The sequence below is a fragment of the Sander vitreus genome, chromosome 6 (genome assembly GCF_031162955.1).
Source record: "Sander vitreus isolate 19-12246 chromosome 6, sanVit1, whole genome shotgun sequence".
Taxonomy (NCBI): domain Eukaryota; kingdom Metazoa; phylum Chordata; class Actinopteri; order Perciformes; family Percidae; genus Sander; species Sander vitreus.
In genome coordinates this window covers 31,581,186-31,593,489 of record NC_135860.1, presented here as the reverse complement: position 1 = coordinate 31,593,489, position 12,304 = coordinate 31,581,186, and the positions used below count along the sequence as shown (strand labels likewise).

Genomic DNA, 12,304 nt, shown 5'->3' with positions numbered 1-12,304 from the left:
TCTTCTGAGATTATCATCATTAGACGGCGGGATAACAGGGAGGGAGTCAGACAAAATATAGATGAAAATCACAAAGAGATGGTAAGAAAACAAATCATTCCTCAGTGTACTGTATTTATACAAACCAAAGGGAGGGCTGGAGGGGGCTGCTTTATGGCCTGCAGTCTGGCTGCGTGATCCATTTTCTTGGGATGCAAAGTAAAATCATGGAGAATTGCAGCTTCCAGATCAACACTCCTACATGTAAACATAAGTCGTTTTTTAAGCAAAGCACACTGCTCATACAGTGGGGCAAAAAAGTATTTAGTCAGCCACCAATTGTGCAAGTTCTCCCACTTAAAAAGATGAGAGAGGCCTGTAATTTTGATCATAGGTACACTTCAACTATGAGAGACAAAATGAGAAAAAAACAAATCCAGAAAAATCACATTGTAGGATTTTTTATGAATTTATTTGCAAATTCCTCGGGAAAATAAGTATTTGGTCACCTACAAACAAGCAAGATTTCTGGCTCTCACAGACCTGTAACTTCTTCTTTAAGAGGCTCCTCTGTCTTCCACTTGTTACCTGTATTAATGGCACCTGTTTGAACTTGTTATCAGTATAAAAAAGGCACCTGTCCACAACCTCACAACAGTCACACTCCAAACTCCACTATGGCCAAGACCAAAGAGCTGTCAAAGGACACCAGAAACAAAATTGTAGACCTGCACCAGGCTGGGAAGACTGAATCTGCAATAGGTAAGCAGCTTAGTGTGAAGAAATCAACTGTGGGAGCAATTATAAGAAAATGGAAGACATACAAGACCACTAATAATCTCCCACGATCCGGGGCTCCACGCAAGATTTCACCCCGTGGGGTCAAAATTATCACAAGAACGGTGAGCAAAATCCCAGAACCACACGGGGGGACCTAGTGAATGACCTGCAGAGAGCTGGGACCAAAGTAACAAAGGCTACCATCAGTAACACACTACGCCGCCAGGGACTCAAATCCTGCAGTGCCAGACGTGTCCCCCTGCTTAAGCCAGTACATGTCCAGGCCCGTCTGGAGTTCGCTAGAGAGCATTTGGATGATCCAGAAGAGGATTGGGAGAATGTCATATGGTCAGATGAAACTAAAATAGAACTTTTTGGTAAAAACTCAACTTGTCGTGTTTGGAGGGGAAAGAATGCTGAGTTGCCTCCAAAGAACACCATACCTACTGTGACGCATGGGGGTGGAAATATCATGCTTTGGGGCCGACTGATCCGTGTAAAGGAAAGAATGAATGGGGCCATGTATCGTGAGATTTTGAGTGAAAACCTCCTTCCATCAGCAAGGGCATTGAAGATGAAACGTGGCTGGGTCTTTCAGCTGACAATGATCCCAAACACACCGCCCGGGCAATGAAGGAGTGGCTTCGTAAGAAGCATTTCAAGGTCCTGGAGTGGCCTAGCCAGTCTCCAGATCTCAACCCCATAGAAAATCTTTGGAGGGAGTTGAAAGTCCGTGTTGCCCAGCGACAGCCCCAAAACATCACTGCTCTAGAGGAGATCTGCATGGAGGAATGGGCCAAAATATCAGCAACAGTGTGTGAAAACCTTGTGAAGACTTACAGAAAACATTTGACCTCTGTCAATGCCAACAAAGGGTATATAACAAAGTATTGAGATGAACTTTTGTTATTGACCAAATACTTATTTTCCACCATAATTTGCAAATAAATTCATTAAAAATCCTACAATGTGATTTTTCTGGATTTTTTTTTTTCTCTCATTTTGTCTCTCATAGTTGAAGTGTACCTATGATGAAAATTACAGGCCTCTCATCTTTTTAAGTGGGAGAACTTGCACAATTGGTGGCTGACTAAATACTTTTTTGCCCCACTGTAAGTGGCATAAAAGCACTGTCCTGTCTGGAAATCTCTGGCACATCTTTGTAAACAATGTCTCAAGCCGGTATGGAGCCATAAAGCAACATAATGGAAGAATATGTTTCTTGGAAGCTTTAAAATTAATTTCAAGCTGGATTCCTGGAATTACATTACAACAGAAGGCAACCAATCACTGTGTCACTGCCCTTGTCATTATCTAATTACTTTCTTGTAGATTCAAGACCATCCCCTTCACTCTCTCGGTTAGTCTCTCTCCCTCTATTGTTCTGCAACACCACACGTCTATCATTCCAAAAATTAAACATCACCAAAAAGTGCAGTCTCTGAAAAACTAATAATTGCCAAAGCTAATATAAAACTGAATATATTCCTTCATCTAGCAGTTTAATTGCTGGCACCAGGGCTGAATTGTAATGCAGATGCAGCTGCTTGCCAAGACCGGAGTGCATTCATTTCACTACATTCAAAATGAATACCAGTAAGTCTTAAACAGATGGGATCATTTCAGGTAGCGCTGCAATGATTACTCAAAATATCCCTCCACAGACAATTTAATTGAAAACTATTTTGATAACCAATTAAATGATTTAAGTGAATTTTTCAAGCAACTTTCTCTGGTTGCAACATTTCCAATGTGTGAAAAACATCCATACACTTGATTATCAAGTTCAACTCTGGGAAATTTTAATTGATTGATTTGATGTTTTACAGACCAAACAATTGATTAATTCATTGAAATAACTAATAGCAGTCCTAATTTCAGGTCTATGTGAAATGCATAGACTGTCTCTTTAAACAACGTGATATCATGACTTCGCATAAACATACACACCACTTTCTTAAGCCAAGCAGCGTGTCAACTGTACGCATTTTGAGCTATCTGCATGTATGTTTACGCCAGAACAGGACGTTGCATTTGGAGCTATCCCCGTCAGTGTTTTCCCACACAGACTAATGTGTGGTGGTGCGCCGCACTATCAGCACTGGCCGCCGCACATTGCGTTTTGTTATTCTTTTTTTAAAACGCTATTTAAAACACGTTCTTCTGCATTTCCTTTCCCTGCTCTCCTCCGTCTCTGTGACACACACACACACACAGCAATAGTTATGTCAAAGAAGTAATGTTAGTGTTAAGGTGAGGGTTAGCTGCCTGTAAGGCGACGCTGGAGGCTTAAAACACCATCGAGCCCACCGTGCACACAGCGTCTGTCTCCATAAAAGGAGAGAAGACGGCTGGCGAAATTCACAAGTTCACGAAAGGTTGGCATCGCTCGTGAACACCTTTACACAATCACACATTCAAAAATCACTAACCCGACTCTTAGCAAACAAGCGATTGTAACCTGCTTTAGAAAGTTAACTAGTCGCAAGTTTGCGGTAAAATGCAGTCAGGTTGTCGAGGTCAAAACACTATATGTAGCACCTGTGAATCAAATAAACGTATTATAAATAATGTTATGTCATTTTTTACTCTTACACTGAATGTTTGCTGCTTCAATCCAGATGAGTATTGAAAAGTATTTTCCGCGACTGAAAAAGGCCCGTGTTGAGGATGAGGACCAGCCTGAACCGGAGGTATCAGTCTGAAACAGAGCTCAACAGTCCCACCAGTGTAATTAGTCATGTTATTAATTTGTTTACAACATTTTCAGGCTTCAACCAGTGAAGACAGGGTCAGGGAGAGAGAGAGAGAGAGATAGATTCGTTAGACATTGAAGTAGGAGAGCATCCAACAGCGTGTCCTCCTTAGTTTTTGATACGTGATTGTTGTGACGAAAATAAGTACCCCCGCCACAAATTGCTTTCTAATCTGTGGGAAACACTGCCCGTGTATGTCTATGCCAGAACGGGACGTTGCATTTGGAGCTATCCGTGTGTACAGCAGACGGGTTGGGTTCAGGAAAACAATAACGGGACGCGGGACAACAACGGGACGGTTGGGTTTAGGAAAAGAAGAACGGGGTTGGGTTTAGTAAAAGAAGAAAGCGACGGTTGGGTTTAGGAAACGTGACACGCGGGACACGGAGGAAACGTGACACGATCTCCGGTCTCCTAGACCATATGAGGAACATATGACATTTCATGAGATCAGTCTGCTTTAAAAGTGATGTAAGGAATTAAAAAATATTCCATAAATGTTGTGGTCCCTCAAAACATATTTAATGAACCAAGTGAAGTTTTTATACTGTATACTTTTTTTGGCCTGTGAAATAGCACTTTAGGAGACTGAGCAACTACAAGGTTCTTATGGAGCCTGAACAAAGTGCTTAACAGAGTCAAAACTTTGGCCAATGATCAGACGGAATGTAATTTCGGTTGCAGACAAAGCCTCTTTTCTAGAGATTTATAATTTAAGATTAACGTTCTCATGTGGCATTACACGGCATGATTCGGCCTCAAATGCGTATTCATTCTTTTTCATCGCAACAGCTTCTATGAGTTTCAGTAGGGTTTAAACACGGATTAGAAGCAGCCAGTTACAGAGGCAGATTTAGGGCTCCGTTTCGACCAGTGATGGCGGCTCCCTCTGGTCTGTTTGATTGAAGAGCTCTTAAAGAACCATTGGAGAACCACATGTATTACGAATACATACAGTACCAGTTCCTTAGGCTACGTTCACACTTGACTAGGGCGCTTTTGTAATGAAAAAAAATGGCAGCGTTTTTATTCCAAAAAGCAGCCAAGAGCATCTTTTGTTGCTATAACAATAGCTACTGCTACAGTATCCTAGCTAGAGAGCTATGTGGAGCGGTGCTAACGTTGGATAAAACAAAGCGGTGGAGCGAGCTAGAGTGGTGCTACTAACGTTATACAAAACAAAGCGAGTTACCTGTACAGGGGGCATCCGGTCATACTGTATAAGCGTATAACTCGCTGTGCTCCCACTCAATTTTTTCTTTTTGTTATGAAAATGACAGGTCTGGCTATAGACCTTAGGTCATAGTAGGAAAAGCACAGGTGTATTCAAACCCATTAATGATGGCTGCATTCCACTTAGGAGAGGCCCTGGTATTGTGCATGCTGACTCACTGAACTAGCTCACTGGGACACTTGATGGAACTGAGCCATCGTTAAGGTTATCAATTTCAGCTGTGCTTTTCCTACTATGACAAGTCAAAATGTCTGCTGTGAAAAAGGTCCATTCTGCTTGTCATTGGTCGGCTGTCAAAAAGGCACTTGACTTGGGCGTTTTTTTTTCAGAAAAGTTGAACTTTTTTTCAACTTCAAAAAGATGCTCCGAGCTGCAAAGAAGAAGTCGGCTGAGGCGTTTAAAAAAAGTGCTCAGGACTTTTTGGAAAACACAATTTACTCCATAGGATTATAATATTAAAACAGACGCTGGCAGCTTAAAAAAAGACGCCAAGTGTGAACATAGCCTTACTGGCTACATGGCACTAACATAAAACAGATGAGAACCATTAAAGACTCAGAGTGAACATTACTCCACACACGATCAGTCATTTTTACATAAAACTACAAAAGCAGCACATAGACACTATGTAACCGCCATGGAGCCTGGAGAAGGTCAAATTGCATCAGCTCAATCTAAAAGCAGTTAGTACTGTCATAGGAAACACCTCAGTACAAAAATAGCAACAGCTTAAACACTTAAAACTAATTTTACACAAAGCATGTTTTCAGTAGGATTAGGCGTCGAGAACCGGTTCCAACTTGGAATCGTTTTTTTATTGGAATTGTTTGGAAAATTTGGTTTCAAATCCGATCATCGGTTCCAAATTTAACACGCGCAAGTTTGGGTTTTCCTGGGAGCCACTGTACTTCCAGGCACTTATTGTGTTGCAGCAATGGCGCACAGTAAGCGGCGCTCTAAAGTCTGGCTTTATTTTACATTGAAAAAGCCCGGTAAAACTGTAAATCACCATTAAATCAAAATAAACTGTTCCCCTTATCTGTGAAATAAGCATGTGACCCATTTTAAAAAGGACAAATCCGGTGCAAAATGAACCTAGGGGTTAATAACACGTGTACCGAGTCGACCATTCTCTGGGATATGTTTTCATGCTAATCAAATGTGACCAGTTTAGCGCATACCGCTAATTAGCTTATAACGCTAGTCATCGGGGCACGGGTAAAGTTAAAAGAAATCACTATTTCTATACCACTAATAAGGCTCAAAATGGCACCACACTTCCACGGTAGCATAATGAGGGTCCCTACATGTAAACCGAAGCATTGAGAACTTTGTAAGTGTACAGACAGTTTATTAAAAAGATATTTAGAAAGACAGTACCGTTCATGTATACAGGCAGGCGCCAACCTGGGAATACAGTCGCTATCAGTCGAACGACGAACGCCATGCAATATATTTTAATTAACAGATATAATTCATGCATTATCATGTAATTACATTTCACAAACGTAATTCCTATCGACCCATTGGGAAACCATGGACCATGGGAGATTTCAAGTGACAGTTCAGCTCACGTTGCATGGCGTTCGTCGTTCGACTGGAAATAGAGATTTCTTTTTACTTTACCAGTGCCCTGACGACTAGCGTTATAAGCTAATTAGCGGTTTGTGCTAAAACTGGTCACATTCGATTAGCATGAAAACATATCCCAGAGAACGGTCGACTCGGTACACATGCGTTATTAACCCCTAGGTTCATTTTGCGCCGGATTTCTCCTTTAACTCCACCCCACAAAGAACTGGAATCAAGAACCGATAACAAAAAGGAATCGAAAAGGAAGAATAGGAATTGGAATTACAATAAAATGACATTAAAATGATGCCCAACCCAGTTTCCCGGCAAAAAGGTACACCTGATGGTGGCAATTCAGTCTGTATTCGCAGAGATTCTCAGCTCTACCTGTAAGTCAGCTGTGTGTGTGTGTGTGTGTGTGTGTGTGTGTGTGTGTGTGTGTGTGTGTGTGCATTAATGAGGTTGCAGAGATAGATGCAGCTGTTAAAACACCACATGACTTCTAGGCCACCTCGATAAACATTCGAGCCTCATCGCTTACAGCTTCAGCTTATCGACACGAAAACAAAGCATCAAAAGCACAGTTTGATGTACTTGAAATATATTTTATTAGAACTAATTCAATTTGTTTCTTTTTTAAATGCCATGTATTTAGTCATATCTACTAAGTGAATATGGTTCAGTTTCATCAACATGAATCTCAATGCAGTAATCAATTGGTAACGGCAAGCGCTCACTCACGATAGCAGGGTGAAGGATTAATCAAAACCAGCAGGACCATGCATAATTTGATCATGAGAGTCATTTTTCAAGGGAGTGTGTGTGTGTGTGTGTGTGTGTGTGTGTGTGTGTGTGTGTGTGTGTGTGTCAATGGCAGCTTTTGTAAGCTGATGGTTCTTGTTTTCTCCAAAATGACAGGTTCTCAACAAGTGGATTTGTATATCATGAGATTTGCCCAAAAAGCCATTCGATGCCTACAGTATGGTTAGGGAAATTGCTCAGCATGTCAATTTTATTTTTATTTTTTTTAATATAATAGAGCTGAAACCCTTAGTGGTTTAATTGATTGGTTAATTGATGTAGATTGAGTAGTTTTTCAAGCAAAGTGCTATATTACCTTAGCCTGACATCGTCATACTCAGATTCTAGTCAGAACTTCCCGACCTCGAATGTTGTGGGCGGGGCTAAGTTCGGCTGGCATCCAGGCTACTATTACCTAGTTCCAGCTTCTCAAATGGTAAATATGTGCTTATTTACTTTATTTTATATAAACAGTATACTAAATATCTTTGGGTTTTGGACTAGGGCTTTGACTTTTGCCCCAAAATCATATTCGAAGTTCGTTTGTTTATTAATATTCGAATATATTCGAATATTTATTAATATTTTGACCATTAAATGCCTTCAGTAAGACTTATATTGGTATAACTTGTATATGTTCTGTCCACCAGAGGGCAGTGTATCAGTCAATGTCAATAGGCAGTCAATTATGTTACACATCGTCCGTTTGTATTTTATTTTTTAAATAAATATTCATTTAATCGGCCATTAAAAATGCCGATACCGATAGTTTAGAAAATGCCTAATATCGGCCGATAATATCAGCCCGCCGACAGATCGGTCGGGCTCTACTACAGAGTGTCTCTGGACAGTAATAGAGCTCCTCACATGAACATGCTGACTCGGCTCTGGACCGATATGTTTTATTAGGATGTATAATGAGAGATTAAAGAGCCTGGACAATATCCAGGCCCTGGAGACACCTCATTCTACCCCTTTTGGGGATGTACCGTATTGTATTATGCAACGTTGTAATAGGCTTAGCTACATGCAACTCTGCTGGGGGTGGGTTTGGCTAACTCTGATGACTCACTTCATTAAGTCTCCCTACCTTAGAGCTTTCTAGTTGCTGATGAGTGAACTTTCCACACGCCCACATTAACACTGACCCCACATGGCATTTACAGTAGAGTAAAGAAGGTAAACATCCACTCACAATACCAATTTATTGTAAACATGTCAGAGTTTACAATGGCCTTAATACAATTTCTCTCTCTCTCTCTCTCTCTGTATCTCTTTTATATTTCGTAAAAAGTCTAAAGTGACCTTATCACACGTGCTATCTTTATTCTCCTCTAGTAGGCTACTTTCCTATAACATAACTATAGGGAGTCCCCTGCTTACTTTTGATGGGGTATTTTTCCATTAAGCCTCTAAAAATATATTACAGACCAGAGAAATGGCTCATACACGTTACTAGTAGGATGCTAAAAATAAAATGGTAAATACGCTACCTCTTGATAGTAGTTTTTTTAAAACAACGGCTCGTTTGGGAACAATGATCCTCCACCGACCATTCACCTGAATTCCACCTGCACTGTCTCAAAGCATCCCAAAAAGAACTATTTTTAACCCATCCGGACTCCTGAGCTGCACGCGCTGCACGGAAACACAACACTTTGCAAACATTAAACCTTTATGAGGAAACGACTTATCCGGCCATATCAAAAATATGAGCCGGCTGAATCGTTTCGGAAATAACAACAGCGTCGCTGCACACCACTACTTACTTTCAGAGGGATATGACGCGAGGAGCCGCTTCACACTGGGACGCACGGTGTTAAGAAGGATTTCTTCATCAAGCGTACGGCATCGCGGGAATGTACACAACGGCAGACATGCGGAGTCATTTGACCTTCTCCCAATAGAAACTACCATCGGTGAGACGTAGGATAGGGGAGGAGCGGACCATACCAAGCGGGCATCCCAGCCTGGCAAAGGGGGGTGGAGGGAGGGAGGGAGAGCTGTCATCCTGGGATGGACTGCAGGAATGTGAATGATACAGTAGTTGATGCAGTGAAGGATGGAAATAATTGTGATATTAGGTGGAAATAGAGTGAAATGCTGTAGCAGACTGTAGCAATATGTATTAGCAATTCAATAACTAATGAACCTATATTCTGATAAGTGGTTTCACCCCCCCCCTGCTGTTTTTCCCCATTAAAAGGTACTTTTAATGTCATGCTGAAACATAAACTATGCATGGAAGATTTACTATGTTTTAGTGAAGAGTGCTTATGTATTTGTATTTGACCTATATCTATAAAATAAATATCTATAAATAAATAAATATCCCAGGTGCAATAATGTATATACACAAGTAGTCCTTTATCAAAACAATGTTTTTTTTCTGTGTGCAATAACATAATGTAAAAATTGCTCAGGGGCAATAATGTTTCCAGTGCACTTTTTCAATCCAACTTTATTTATCTTACATCATATTTTTTTGTAGAGCTGACTAAGAGCAATGCACAGATATTCCAATGTACCTGTACGACCCTGTACCTGTGCAAATGGCAATACACATATATTCTATTATATTCTACCAGGAAGCCTCTTGATACATGATCTCTTCTACATGAGGGTCCTGTTCAAAATGGCCGTGTAGAGTAAACATATAGCCACATTAAAAATGTACAACATTCACATATACTGCAGCACCTTAACAATAGACCTGACAGGCATAGAGCTTGAATATTTAAAACAGTTATATTCTTCAGAAAACTTTATAGAAAAAAAAGGTGTTTGAATCATGTATGAGGGCAGCAAGTCTCTTTTGTAAAGGTTTCCAGGGTCCGTAAAAAATGCAGTTTTGCAAAGTCCAGAAGTGACTCTGTGAAGATTATTCATTTTTTTATGATCTGGTCTGATAGCTGTTTGTAAACAGGGAGTTTACTAAGAACTGATTTCAAAATAAAAAAGGTATTGTTACAGCCTCCATTTAGAGAATCAAACCAAGGCTCAAAAGGGATTGGAGGATGCAACAGACACAACAAAAAGGATGCCAGACACAATGTTAACAATTAACCAACAAGCTTTATTAAATAATGCAAAAACAAACTAACCCTAGAACAAACAATAGAGACGAATAACTGAACTAGCGGTAACCTCCAGCCCAAACTAACGCAATAAACTAAAATAACAAAACTCCAGCACCTAAGTGTGCATGGAGGTTGGGGAACACAAACCTGCTTGTGGAGAAAAAAAAGGTGATAGTGAGCTGCTGGTGTGCTCTCCATGTGCCGCTGTCCCTTCACTCTCTGCCTTCTTATCACCTCCCCCACTCTACCTGAGCACTGGTTACGCTCAGGTGTGCAACAGGCAGAGGGAGGAGGGACAGAGCGAGAGAGAGAGAGAGAGAGAGAGAGAGAGAGAGAGAGAGAGAGAGAAAAACAAGACACACACACCAGAGGTATACATGAATCTTCCTCCATAATTGTAGGGAGGACCATGCAGCTATCACATAGAAATTACAGTGATGAGGTTGACTGTCAACATGCACAATAGAGAGCAGTGGTGGACGGTTAACAGGACCGATGCATACATATACAGGATGGCACCATGATCCAGACCAGAAAACATGAGGTAAAGTAAACCAAAGCTGCTGAGTCACTGACACCAGATGTTATGGGAGCGTCGAAGTAATAGATTTTTTCACAATGTTTACAATCCATTTACAGCTAAACATTAAACTCACTGTATTTATACTTTTGATTGTATTTATTGCCTATTTGTGACATTTGTCACCTCTACTGTATGACTCTAGTTTATCAGTAAACATTAAATCCTGTAATGTAAAAAAGAACCCTTCACATATAACAGCATTAAGTGTAAGTCCATTCAGGATTCACATGCCCTACAGAGATGTCATACATCCGGACAGAATACTAGAATACTAATACTGATATTATAGCAAAAGGGATACTCAAACGTTATTATCTATCCATTTAGTCTGCTTATGTGTATGCGTTACTCAGTCACATATAGACTGAGTTAGAACCCAAATGACAGAATATTCAGTTGGCCAAATGGCACACTAGAAAGACTTTATGAACTATTATATCTGAATCAAAGGTAACATCCTTTATGAATTATTATATCTGGATTAAAGCTAACATCCTTTATGAACTATTATATCTGAATCAAAGGTAACATCCTTTATGAATTATTATATCTGGATTAAAGCTAACATCCTTTATGAACTATTATATCTGAATCAAAGGTAACATCCTTTATGAATTATTATATCTGGATTAAAGCTAACATCCTTTATGAACTATTATATCTGAATCAAAGGTAACATCCTTTATGAATTATTATATCTGGATTAAAGCTAACATCCTTTATGAACTATTATATCTGGATCAAAGGTAACATCCTTGAATGTAAACAGAAAAGCCCTGGCAGTGAAGAATTAAAAAACACATTGGGCTGTTGCTTTCCATTATAATGTGTAGCCTTGTGAGAACACGTGCTTCCTTTCCAAGGGATTGCTCTCATACACTGTAAAGTTGTCATTGTGAGTGTAAAGGAGAAAACACTATATATATATATATATATACATATATATATATATATATATATATATATATATATATATATATATATATATATCCATCCATCCATCCATCTTCATCCGCTTATCCGGGGTCGGGTCGCGGGGGTAGCAGCTCCAGCAGGGGACCCCAAACTTCCCTTTCCCGGGCCACATTAACCAGCTCCGACTGGGGGATCCCGAGGCGTTCCCAGGCCAGGTTAGAGATATAATCCCTCCACCTAGTCCTGGGTCTCCCCGAGGCCTCCTCCCAGCTGGACGTGCCTGGAACACCTCCCTAGGGAGGCGCCCAGGGGGCATCCTTACCAGATGCCCGAACCACCTCAACTGGCTCCTTTCGACGCAAAGGAGCAGCGGCTCTACTCCGAGCTCCTCACGGATAACTGAGCTTCTCACCCTATCTCTAGGGTGAGAATCCTCTAAGGGAGACGCCAGCTACCCTCCTGAGGAAACCCATTTCGGCCGCTTGTACCCTGGATCTCGTTCTTTTGGTCATGACCCAGCCTTCATGACCATAGGTGAGGGTAGGAACAAAAACTGACCAGTAGATTGAGAGCTTTGCCTTCTGGCTCAGCTCTCTTTTCGTCA

At 40.7% G+C, this 12,304-nt stretch overlaps 1 protein-coding gene across 2 annotated transcripts in view; it reads right to left on the bottom strand.

The window, feature by feature from the left end:
* Positions 1-8,972, bottom strand: part of oxr1a (oxidation resistance 1a) — a 232,130-nt gene extending 223,158 nt beyond the window's left edge. The window contains exon 1 of one of the 2 annotated variants that reach the window (XM_078253735.1): positions 8,892-8,972. The gene's annotated coding sequence lies outside the window, so the exon portion shown is untranslated. The remainder of the gene's footprint in view (positions 1-8,891) is intronic. The other variant, XM_078253731.1, reaches the window with a different exon arrangement.
* Positions 8,973-12,304: the final 3,332 nt, after the last annotated feature.